A 13702-nucleotide genomic window follows, 5' to 3' on the forward strand; every position below is an offset into this window, starting at 1 on the left:
AGCACTGGTGGTGTCTGTGGCAGTTTTCCAAGATTCCAATGTTTCAATTTCATTCATTTCAAAGGCAGGTAGTAGGTACAGGTCTCAGCAGCTCTTCAATGCATCGACTCACCATTTGTTCAGGCGAGGTCAGGGACCGGGTTACGGATGTTGAATGGGTTGATGAGTTGATTATATACAAAACTATACTGATCTTTCAAGCTTCGAAATAATGCGTTGAACAACCTTATCTTGCCAAGAGGCCTACTTTCATGTTCTCTCTTATGTTTCCATTGACTCGCTGTGGAGTGCTGAGGGAACAAGTCAAAAGTCGCAACATCTTCCAATGTTTCTTTTTGCACACTGCTTTGCAGATGCATGCACATACATTTTTGGGGGCAGGTGCTCAAGCCAAAAAATGGGCACCCATCACCAAAATTATTTGTACAATTAAGAAAAACATTGCTGTACTTACAAATTATTGACATTCTACTGCAAATTGAGTTTATCATCATGCTTTTTTTCTTCTGCCTATAACATCAACCTAATTAAGAGTTTCAATGAAATAAAACTTGTGAACTAGTCTTATTTGCAAAACCGCGTTTAAGTTCTGTCTTTCTGCTGCAGCTGTCTGTATTTCTCTCCCCCTCTCTCTTCACTAAGCATCAAAATTTAACGACTGCAACAAGGCAAGCAAGACAAGGCAGAGAACCACTCAGCCTATGTATGTCCGTGCCTGCTGTATTGTGTGAAAACATCCACTTGAGAGCAGAGGGTTTTCGCTGCTCAGTGCAGACCCCCCATTTTAACTCTCCTCTCTCCGGCCAGTAGGAAGCGCCACCCATTCCCCAGTTAGCCTGATAAAAGGTCGGAGGGGTTAACCAGTCTTTCGCTAGTGTCTATTTTTTGTGAGTAGAAAACAAAACATCACGTTTCTTCTTCGTCCATTGTAGTTTTACAATATATTCTACGAATTCTTGTTTGAATGATCATTTTCATTTATTAAATCTACACCCATTACAGGAACTTAAGGTCTAGAATCAGTGGGAAAAACAATAATGTGGAAATGTTAAAACACTATTCATTACCAGTGACAAAAAAAAATCTCCTTTTTTTTCAGTTTCAAACCAATTGTGCCACAAACAGAGCAAGATGTGTAATGTCACACCCTTAACTTCTCATCCTGTTTACAAAACAGAGCAACACCTGTCTGACACGGAAAAGTTCTCAGCGACAAGGATAAGACCCCTGACTCATCCCAGGCAGAGCTGGGGTCCTACTGATAGGATCATACATTCCTGTTATTTTAAGTCAGAAAAACAACCTTTCAAGAACAGTCAGTTATGCACAATTGAACACCTATTCCTCAACTTCCACTGCTAGCCAAGAAAAACTGTGACACACAGAGGTTGGCCTTATTAAATGTTAGATTCTTAGCAGGGAAATATTTCTTAATGAGTGATTTCATTATTCAACACAACCTTGATTTTATATTCTTAACTGAAACCTGGTTAGCTCAAGATAACAGTGCAACGAACTATCCTCATTGACTCGACCCAGACTTCAGTTTTATGAGTGAAATAAGAGTGGAAATGAAAGGGAATGGTGTTGCCATATTATGTGATGCTATTGCACCTACTAAGATGAAGGTGATCTCTGGCAAGAAGAGGTTGCCATGGAGAAATGACACGCTGGTCAAATTGGTAAACGAGAGGGCAGAAAAGCTGAAAGCAGGTGGCGAAAAACAAATCTTCAAGTGCATTATGACATCTATAAAGATAGACTTTGGATTTATAATCTGGAGCTGAGAAATGTAAGGCAGTCCTTTTATCTCGAACATCATCGTCAAAAACAATACTGTAATGATGTGCCTTTTTTGCTAGTGTCAACAGGCTAACAAGTCCTGTGGTACTGTGTCAGTACCTCCTGAACTTCTATCCAATAGGGCCTGCAATGAATTTGTTTCCTTCTTCACTGACAAAATTCAGAAAATTAGACAGGCAGTCACCACCTCCATGTCAGATACAGGAAATGTGCTGTCCTAGTGTGCACCATGAATCAGTTATGACTGCATGACACAATTGAATCCGATCAACTCTAAAAACCTGGAGGACATTATACAATATCTGAACCCATAGGTGTGAAAGGGAGTGCAAATGGTTGTTTGTCTATATGTGCCCTGTGATTGGCTGGCGACCAGTTCAAGGTGTACCCCGCCTCTCGTCCGAAGATAGTTGGGCGAGGCTCCAGCACGCCCGCGAATCTAGTGAGGATAAGGGGTACAGAAAATGGATGGATGGATGAAATCCTTCTCCTGCTGTCTGGATATTCTGCCAACAGGCTTTTTAAAAACTTTTCTAACTCCATGGCCTCTGATAACATAACATCTTGTCTCCAATGTGTTCCCACAGGCCCTATAAACTCCAGTGATCAAGCCACTCTTTAAAAAGAACCATTTGGATTCATCAGTAATGTATAACTACAGGCCCATATCAAACCTTAAGTTCTTAAGTAAAATCATTGAAAAGGTTTTTCAACAGCGGACTAATTTTATGGCACTGAACAACTGTTTTGATGACTTCCAGTCAGGTTTTTGATGTTTTTAAGTTTTTTCTGGCGCAGCACTACAGTGGTTTGAAAGGACAGAGATTATTTTGTGTACATTTCTGAACGTACAAACATAACCTGTGGGGTTCCCCAAGGTTTAATTCTGGGGCCTCTGCTATTCAACAATTACATGCTCCCACTAGCTAAAATTATGGAAGACAACAAAATATGTTACCATAATTATGCAGATGACACAAATTTACATCACCGTATTGCCAGGAGACTACCTGTATAATTTGAGTAACTGCATTGAACAAATCAATGATTGGATGTGTTGGAACTTTCTCCAACTATACAAAGATAAAACTGAGGTCATTGTTTTTGGAGCCAAAGACGAACAGTTAAAAGTCAGCATGTTGGTGGCGATGTTTAACCCCACAAACCAAGATAGAGGTCTTCGTGTAGTTATGGATTCAGACCTGAATCTCAACAGTCACATTAAAACCATCAAAACGTCACCCTATTACCACTTCTAGACTATATCAAGGATTAAATGCCATATATCTCAGCAAAATTTGAAAAAACTGTGTCCATCTTTAGTAGACTTGACTACTGCAATGGGATCTTTAAAGGCCTCTCTAAAGAGTCCATCAGAGAGCTGCAGCTAATTCAAAATGCTGCCATATTACTCCAGTTCTGAAGTCCTGACACTGGCTTCCTGTCAGACCAGGAATTAACTTTAAAATACTGCCTAGGTCTAGGTTCTCATGCTCTTTGGATCCCTTACGAGCCATCTAGACCTCTCAGATCATCTGGGATGGGGGTGCTCTCTGTTCCCAGAGTCAGAACTAAACATGTGGAAGCACCGTTCAGGTCCTATGCCCCGCATATCTGGAAGAAACTTCCAGAGAACTGCAGGTCTGCTGCAATTCTCAGTTCTTTTAAGTCATAGCTGAAGACCTTTCTGTTTGATGCGGCCTTCTGCTAAATCCTTGCACATTCTGCTTATCTTATTTTCGTAATTACTTGTAACTGCACTGTAACTTTATTGTTTTTGTTTTCACTTGTGTTGATGATTTTAAAGTAGTCCCAAACAGACCCCAAAAAAAATCTTAAATTTGACACATCACAGAAAAGAGTCGGTAACAAACCAGACAATGAATGAATGGATAAAAAATTTTAAAAAATCACACAAAAATATGAGAAATCAGGCTTCGAAATGGTGAAGAATTGAGACATTCTTTCAGCTTCCAGACACTGTAGGCATGTCGCTAAATGCTCTAAAAATTGGCCTCCCTGAAACTTTAGGTGTCAATCAAATATGTGCCTTCTTTCAAGGCTCCTAAGTGGGTAGAGGAGACTTTCCAGCGATGGAGATTGCACACAGTCTCATGGGGTGCCGAGAAGCACAGAAAAGAGTCGGTAACAAACCAGTCACCGTAATGACCATAAGCCGTGCCGCCTGGACAATTTTCCCTCCTTTGAAATTCAGGGGTACAACGCGCTTCTGTGGCTGCCGAAGGGTGCACCAAAGGGACCACAGCCTTGCAATGCGCACGGTCCCCCTGGATTAATTTTTTTCCCTCCTCCTCCTCACCCCACGATGTGCGGCTGTCAACTCTGAGGCTAAAGGGCCTAAAGCTGTTGCGCTGAACCTCCGGCGGATCCCATCAGGTTTGGCGGTGCCTAGCAATGCAACTTGCGTGGTCCCAGACGGCAAGACACTGTAGCCCAAATAACACAAAACAAATTACACTTCAGGGAAGTTGTATTTTTTCGAGTTGTGGGCATGGCCAATTGCACGGTATACTGGTATAGAAATGGGTTCAGGTTAAAAGTAATAAGGAAGTGGCAACTCCGCCGAATGGCCACTCCATGGAATAAAGGTGCTTGGTCTTTATATAGTAGGGGAGGGCCTCATTCTAAAAAGTATACGCTCCAGCCCGCTGATGTCACAGGGCCTCTTTTTAGCACCCCCAAAAAGATCTGACCAAAGGAGATGAAGAAAAAGTCTTAAGATATAGCTCAACAATTCATCCATCCATCCATCCATTTTCTGAGCCGCTTCTCCTCACTAGGGTCCCGGGCGTGCTGGAGCCTATCCCAGCTGCCAGCCAATCGCTGGGCACATACAAACAAACAACCATTCGTACCCACATTCACACCTACGGTCAATTTAGAGTTGTCAATCAACCTATCATGCATGTTTTTGGGATGTGGGAGTAAACCGGAGTGCCCGGAGAAAAGCCACGCAAGCACGGGAAGAACATGCAAACAATTCAGTACTACGTATATTGTTCTGAGTCTTTGTTTTTAGCACTTAATCTTCAAACATATTTAATCCATTTAGAAACAAACACAAGGATATACATTTTGCGAGACTATGTTTTGTGTAAGGACTTTAAATACCTTGTTGAAATGTCTCAGTGACATTGTTGCTGTGAGTTAAATTGCAGAGAATTATCGTTTTATTAAAGCTACATATTACTTCACATGCATCAAATAAGTTAATTTCTGGTATGTAATGAAAATTTAGGTTTATTCGTGGCACCCTTGTGGTTAGAGACATTCAGCAGATTTGGACTTCTTACTGACCTAGTACTTTATGTCGTGAGGGCAGTGTTGGTGATTTAACTAACTTTGTGGAGTTTGGCAAAAAAAAAAGAGTGAACGCAACACAACCTATAATTGCCACAAATTTATGGGAACTTCCATAACAGAGTTGGTAAGAACTTTCTGAAGAATATTTGATTTCCATTTTAGAGATAATGCCACAAATGTGTTCAGCTGTTATACAGTATCTGACCAAGGTGACTAATATAATGAGTCAAAGGTTTAGAATACATTTTTGTTTGCAGATTGATTCCATGATTTATTTTGTAACTTCTTCCGTTCCGCTTCTCCTCACTAGGGTCGCGGGCGTGTTGCAGCCTATCCCAGCTAACTCTGGGCGAGAGGCGGTGTACACCCCGAACTGGTCGGCAGCCAATCACAGGGCACATATAAACGAACAACCCTTCACACTCACATTCACACCTACGGGCAATTTAGAGTTTTCAGTTAACCTACCACGCATGTTTTAGGGATGTGGGAGGAAACCGGAGTGCCCGGAGAAAACCCACACAGGCACGGGGAGAACATGCAAACTCCACACAGGCGGGGCCGGGATTTGAACCCCCGTCCTCAGAACTGTGAGGCAGATGTGCTATCCAGTCGCCCACCGTGCCGCCTATTTTGTAACTTGAATAGTTTAATTGTTCAGTGCTTTCATTCCAGAAGCTGAACTGCATAAATGTCAATTTAGAAAAAGCTGGAAAATTTCAGGTGCTCGAAAAATTTTGACCGGTAGTGTCCATTTAGTGGCATTCCTTCTTATATAACAAGAGCATTGTAGCGTGAATCGGCTATTCAATAAATGGACTTAAATTGTTGTAAGATCACAAGAGGGACTGTCAGTGGTACCTCCTCCGACCACTAATCAGATAAAGTGAAACTAAGGGTTGATATTACCTAGTATACGATCTTTATCGTTAAAAGGGCCACCATGTTCCTTCATTTGTTATGAACAGGTCCGTGCAGCGACAAAGCGTCGGTAAATCAGTTATTTCTGAAGGGTTGCTACACTAATGTATTTTGGGCAATTCTCCGACTTTAGCGGTTAAAATCTTTGAGTCAAGAAACACAAAGAGCAGAGTCCACGTATTTTGTCAGGTTTAATTTCTAAGTCTACAAGTGCAGAGTAAAATGCAACCAAAGGGAAAAGGGAGGGCAAACTTTCATGGGCCAAGGGGGAGATTCGGGAGACTTTCCAAATCGTAATATTAATCCCAATATCTGATGCACCAATTTGTCCTTAATTTGGTGACTAGCAAAGTTTGACTAACAGTTTCAAGCAGTTGAAGGACTCTGCATGCCATGTGGAGGAAGTTTGCCCTGAGCGCCAACGTGAAGGAAGAAGAAAGTTTAGCTCTGCCAAAAATCAATTTTCTGGGACCAATTGTGCTGGGGTCTGGCTAGCACACCGCCGTGTCCCTGTTTGGGAGCGAGCGGCTGCTTTGCGGAAAAATCTCACCACGTGGGTGCCCAGTGGTTTGGCCTTACGGCAAAAAAACGGGGTTCCACTTTGGTCTTGGAAAAAATATATAAATATAGGAAGAAAAAAAACTTGGTGCTGAGCCAGCCCTGGGAGGAGCTGGATCGGTTGAAACCGAGCACCCAGAGAGGTCAGGCACCAGGGCAGAACTAGAGCTTCGCCTTTTGAGAAAGACAAGAAGGGGAGGGGTGGACCCACCTAAATTTCAGCTCAGCGCGAAAGTTTCTTTGTGTGTTACTTTTCTAGAAAAATAATTTGGGGTAAATAACCTTTTAAAGTTACTCTCCTATATTATGCTTGGGTCATAAACTTTACCTAGGCTTGAGGTACGGAAAATAACTGTCGTACGTTGTTGTTCATTTGAGTCTAAACGTGACTTATTGTGTAATGATAAACCGATCATCCTCATCGCCACCCTAATACTGTTCTGCTGTATATTTGCTCATAAAAGAGAGAAGGAATGCCAGGGAACAAGTACAGCAGCTTAACAGACATCAGTAATAAAATCACATTTTGTCATCTGCAATATAAGAAAATACACCAAAACACAAGCTTAAGCTTTGCATCAACAGTTTGTCAGTCCTTAGGTTCCCCGCTTGGGGGTGATGTTGCTTCACTGTTCAGTAACTTTGTCTGAGGGTCACCACAGGGGACTCTTGTAATTGATAACAGAACCTTGAAAAGGGACACATTATCTTTGATCCACCAGTTTGTGGCTTTGCAGATCCAACTTATCAAGCTATTGCTAATTAAGTTTGGCGGCCTGGATGGTTGAGTTACTTCCCTGTGTCTTGAGAAGGGAGGATGAGGATGAACTTATATTACTGATGGCTGCTTTAGGCGGCTATGTCCCCTTTCAAGGAAGGTTTGGAGTCCTTTTTGCGGAGTCTGCGATATTCGTTACAGCATCATATCACTGCCTAACCTGTGTCATGAACAAAACGCACAATCAAGAGTGGTGCTCAGTGTTCACCACCAGCCTACTTATGTCAACTCTAAATCAAATGCATTTTTTAAATACTTCTGTAAGTGTGTCTGCTTTCACACACTAGTGACCAGTTAGGATTGCGGATGCATGTGTGTACATCAACCAAACAAATGTTTGCGACCATACTCAAAATCTTGCACTCACCATATGTGCCTCATGAGCTTAACAAGCAGCTTCTTTGTAGTAATCATGCTTGGCTGCTGACCTTCACAACAGTTATTCATGACACATAAGGTGGTATGAGGTATAATGCATGTGATCCTCCTTTCTGCCTGTTATCCAAACCACCTCACAATAGAAATGATTACAACAATTTGAATTAAAGACAGAAAGCCAGGAAAGTTTCAATTAGACTGAGCATAATCTGCTATAGATTGTGGTCTGCATATTGACACGAATGATTTTTGGCAAGTATGTTTAAACCAGGCACGGTGGCCGACTGGTTAGAGCGTCAGCCTCACAGTTCTGAGGACCCGGGTTCAATCCCCGGCCCCGACTGTCTGGAGTTTGCATGTTCTCCCCGTGCCTGCGTGGGTTTTCTCCAGGCACTCCGGTTTCCTCCCACATCCCAAAAACATGCATAAATTGGAGACTCTAAATTGCCCGTAGGTGTGACTGTGAGTGCGAATGGTTGTCTGTTTGTATGTGCCCTGCGATTGGCTGGCAACCAGTTCAGGGTGTACCCCGCCTCCTGCCCGATGACAGCTGGGATAGGCTCCAGCACGCCCGCGACCCTAGTGAGGATAAGCGGCTCAGAAAATGGATGGATGGATGTTTAAACCAGTGAAACGGTGGTCAACTGGTTAGCACATCTGCCTCACAGTTCTGAGGACCGGGGTTCAAATCCCGGCCCCGCCTGTGTGGAGTTTGCATGACTGTCTGTTGTCGTACTAGAGCGGCTCCAACTACCGGAGACAAATTCCTTGTGGTTTTTTTTGGACATACTTGGCAAATAAAGATGATTCTGATTCTGATGTTCTCCCCCGTGCCTGCGTGGGTTTTCTCTGGGCAACTGCTCCTCTCCTGTCAGTCAACATGCTCGCAGCTGTGTTAGGCAGGACACACGCAGGCGAGTGTGTCGAGTTGTTAAAGCAGAATGAAAGAAATAATTAGCATACTCAAAGCGAAGTTTTTCAACGGCTAAGTGAGCGGCATAAATGGAATTAGTTCCTAAATTTAATGTCACTGCGGCGTTGTGGGAGCATTTCTGGTTCAAGCCAGCTAACATCAGCAAGCTGGTATGACAAATTTCTATGACGTGACAACGACAACACAACATTAACTTCAAAGTGACGAAATCAATTTAAAACGAAACCATCCCACCCAATTTCTTCAACTGGGAACAAAAATAACATGGCGAGACATTTCCCATTTCCCGTCAGCTTGCAATTAAGGAAGCCTTTATCCAACAATACAAATATACATAAATGTGACTGCGTATATGATCACACCTCGATAAAACGGACGGTCGGGACTGAACAATGTGTTAAAAAATAGTTTCCATTTGTCACTTTAAATGCTGTTGACAAAATCTGTGCGTTCCAGAATTGTTGTCTACTGTCGTTGTGGCGCAATGCAGGCAGAGAATGTATTTCCGGGTCACAGATATACAATAGTACTAGATCCAATTCCAAAAGACGTGCCTATGTGGTGGCCATGTTGAATGTGGTGCAGTGATGTGGCGGCCATGTCATGATAGTAATCTATTGTCTTTTGTACATAGAGCAGCGAGAGAGTGGCATGAGTGAGGAGTTGCGACTCTGAGGAGTCTGGAACATGCTATTTTTGGTACAGTAACAGTTGTTTTGTTTTTTTTGTCAATTCAGCATCCTTCCACACAATCCCAGACATGACATACTTTGCACCCATGTCGGCCCAACATAAAAAGTTCCATCGTTACGACGTTGCAAGGAGAGCGTTTGCTAATTGTCAGTATGTCGCAGAGACGTTGACATTCAATCTAAAATTCCTATATACTATAAACATCCCCCCACAGAACAGCATGCACCAAGGAACATAGGTCGCTTAAGTCCATTTTACTATTCGATTTGAAAAACAAACACAGTATTGATGTTTAAAAATAACCTAATTTCACGTTTGTTTGTAATGAAAACCCAGAATTCAGGTTAAGGAACTTATAGATCTCCAGCAAAAATTGGAGAATGCAATGCAATGAATAACAATGAATGAACATCAATCAACAACAGCAATATTCGCACCCAATTCCTCCTCCGACAGACTGCAGAAGGGGGAAAAAATAGACTTAGATATCTCATGTCGTCATTAAGAATGCAAGATTCAATTTTGGAACACCTTTCAGTGCAGTCTTCCCCAGTTGGCTTCTTCTGGTGTGTCCAGATATGTGTCCAAAAAATTCAGAGTGAATGGTCCCGGCTTCAAGCCTCAGTTTGTTTGAACAGTTTACATTGCTCTAATCTCATTAAGCTTACTGTCCGGAGCAACTTCTCCAGGATCACTCCGCTGATGCTGACCCAGATGATGGGCCGGTGGTGTCAGACATGCATGCCCTTGCCCCCTGTAGAACCACAACTTTCATGTCCTTCATGGATTCATAAATCCCATCCCATCCACTTTGTTTGAACAGGAACTCTACATTCAGACGCTCAATCTTATGTGAAGACTGAGGGAAAATGAAATGTGAAAATTGGAGAATTGGAAAATGTTGTTTGTTTCGTTGAGGCATTTGTGTACATGATCCGGCATTATGTTTCAAGTCGTATAAACTTTCAAGATTTTCTTTCAAGGTAATTTTTCCAATGCTAATTTGTTGTTCATTGGGTACCTGTTTTGATACAGTAAGTGATGCTAATACAATAGCAATTTATACATGTTACATTAAATTGACTCAATGCTCCATGTATTTCCTTGTTTGACTTCCTGTCTGGGTTGTCATATTGTGTCCAGCTTGACATGAATTTGCAGTCTTACTCTTCTGGAAATACACTTAAAGAAGGACCATTTATGTGTTGCATAACTTATTTTATTTTACAATTAAATGTATAAACAAACACAATGTATTGCTACTTTATTGTTACATTCATGGTCAAAGTAGACAGTTATCCTCAAAGTTTGTCTGTCTGCATTTAGAAGATGCATCAGAATCAGAATCAGAATCATCTTTATTTGCCAAGTATGTCCAAAACACACAAGGAATTTGTCTCCGGTAGTTGGAGCCGCTCTAGTACAACAGACAGTCAATTTACAGAACACTTTGGAGACAGAGACATTGACAAAAAACAATTGTGCAAAAAGATGCAGAGTCCTCTAGCACTTAGAGCAGTTCGAATAACTAATATTGCAATAGACCGGTGCACTGACCATTGTGCAAGGGGCGCTGAGACTTCAAGGGTGTGTATGCGGTTTAAAGTGACGAGCAGTGCGATAATCTGGGACAATGTTGGTTGTGCAAATGTTACAGATACTCCTCAATCAGTGTGCAAATGGAGCAGATGCTACTCTGGCATGAGTGGCCAGTATATGCAAATAGTGCAGCATGGCGAGACACCGACAGTGAGTACACGAGTAATACATAATTGGCCCCACAGAAATGTGACAACGAACTCAAGTCAAAAAATTGCCAGCTTGTTGTAATGGAATTATAGGTTAGGTGTTTAAGAAGTTGATCACAAGAGGGAAGAAGCTGTTGGAATGTCTACTAGTTCTAGTTTGCATTGATCGGTAGCACCTACCTGAGGTAAGGAGCTGGAAGAGCTGGTGACCGGGGTGCAGAGGGTCCGAGAGGATTTTGCACGCCCTGGTCTTAGTTCTGGCAGCGTGCAAGTCCTCAATGGTGGGTAGGGGGGTACCGACAATCCTTTCAGCAGTTTTGATTGTCCGTTGCAGTCGGAGTTTGTCCTTTTTTGTAGCAGCACCAAACCAGACTGTGATGGAAGAACACAGGACTGATTCGATCACCGCTGTGTAGAACTGTCTCAGCAGCTCCGGTGGCAGGCCGTGCTTTCTCAGAAGCCCCAGGAAGTACATCCTCTGCTGGGCCTTTTTGAGGACGGAGTTGATGTTGGTCGCCCACTTCAGGTCCTGAGAGATTGTAATTCCCAGTAACTTGAAGGTCTCGACGGTTGACACAAGGCTGCTGGACAATGTGAGGGGCAGCTGTGGCGAAGGATGCCTCCTGAAGTCCACGATCATCTCTACAGTCTTGAGCGTGTTCAGCTCCAGGTTGTGTCGGCCGCACCACAGCTCCAGCCACTCCGCTTCCTGTCGATATGCAGACTCGTCACCGTCCTTGATGAGGCCGATGACAGTGGTGTCATCTGCAAACTTCAGGAGTTTGACAGTCGGGTTCGCTGAGGTGCAGTCGTTCGTGTAGAGAGAGAAGAGCAGCGGAGAGAGGACACAACCTTGGGGCGCCCCAGTTCTGATGCTACGTGTGGATGAGGTGGCCTCCCCCAGCCTGACCTGCTGTGTCCTGCCCATCAGAAAGCTGTAAATCCACTGGCAGATGGCAGGTGAGACGCTGAGCTGGAGAAGCTTGGATGAAAGGAGTTCAGGGATGATGGTGTTGAACGCTGAGCTGAAGTCCACGAACAGGATCCTCGCGTAGGTCCCTGCACTGTCGAGGTGTTCTAGGATGAAGTGCAGTCCCATGTTGACTGCATCATCTGCCGACCTGTTTGCTTGGTAGGCAAACTGCAGGGCGTCCAGCAGGGGACCTGTGACACTCTTGAGGTGGTCCAGCACGAGACGTTCAAAGGACTTCATGACCACAGATGTCAAAGCAACAGGCCTGTAGTCATTCAGACCCGAGATTGCAGGTTTCTTGGGGACTGGAATGATGGTGGAGCGTTTGAAACAGGATGGAACTTCGCACAGTTCCAGAGATCTATTGAAGATCTGAGTGAAGATTGGAGCGAGCTGGTCCGCGCAGACTTTGAGGCAGGATGGAGACACATGGCCGCTTAGTTAATCTTTTGTTGTTTGAAGATGCGTCTCACATCCTGTTCATGAATGGTTAACGCAGAAGTCAGAGGTGTGATTGTGGTCGCGGGTGCGGCCGGGTGGGTGTGTGGTGTGAAAGTGTCCTTTTCAAATCTGCAGTAGAAGGTATTCAAGTCGTTGGCTAGTGTGCTATTGTTCTCAGCTTGGGGGGATCGTCGCTTGTAATTAGTCAGCGATTGGAATGCATGCCAGACTGATTTAGAGCTAAACGTTTGCGCTAAACTGTTTTTCCAACTTTGCGAGCATAGTTTCTTTTTGCAATGTTAATTTCTTTAGTCAGCTGGTTTCTTGCTCCATTATACAGGGCCCTGTCCCCGCTCTGATATGCGTCCTCCTTAGCTTGCCGAAGCTGCTTAAGTTTAGCAGTGAACCACGGCTTGTTGTTGTTCAATGTGCGAAAAGATTTTGTTGGTACACAAACCTCTTCACAGAAACTGATATAGAATGTGACAGTGTCCGTATATTCATCCAGGCTGCCAGGTGAATTTTCAAAGACACTCCAGTCTGTGCAGTCTAAACAGCTTTGAAGTTCCATCTTGGCTTCATTTGTCCACTTTTTCACTGTTTTCACTGTAGGCTTCGCGCATTTAAGTTCTTGCCTGTGCGTCGGTATTAAGTGAATTAAGCAGTGATCAGACGAGCCCAGGGCTGCACGAGGTCTAGCACGGTATGCGTTTTTTACCGTAGTGTAGCAGTGGTCTAAAGTATTATTTTCCCTGGTAGGACAGTCGATGTGCTGCTTGTATTTAGGGAGTTCGTGGTTGAGTTTATCTTTGTTAAAGTCCCCGAGAATAATGAGGGGTGAGTCCGGGTGTTTTTTTTCAATTTCGTTGACTTGTTCGGCGAGCGTTAGCAGTGCGGCGTTCGTGTTAGCTTCAGGCGGGATGTAGGCTGCAGTCAGGATGAATGATGCGAACTCACGTGGCGAGTAGAATGGTTTACAGTTTAAGAATAGCGACTCCAAATGCGGGCTGCAGTGTGTGCTGAGCACCGTGACGTCCGTACACCATTTTTCGTTGATATAGAGGCGTATCCCGCCGCCCTTTGTTTTCCCCGATGATTCCATGTCGCGGTCCGCTCGATGAATGTGGAAACCGGGAAGCATAACGGCGCCA

The sequence above is a fragment of the Phyllopteryx taeniolatus genome, unplaced genomic scaffold, assembly GCF_024500385.1.
Source record: "Phyllopteryx taeniolatus isolate TA_2022b unplaced genomic scaffold, UOR_Ptae_1.2 contig_24, whole genome shotgun sequence".
Lineage (NCBI taxonomy): Eukaryota > Metazoa > Chordata > Actinopteri > Syngnathiformes > Syngnathidae > Phyllopteryx > Phyllopteryx taeniolatus.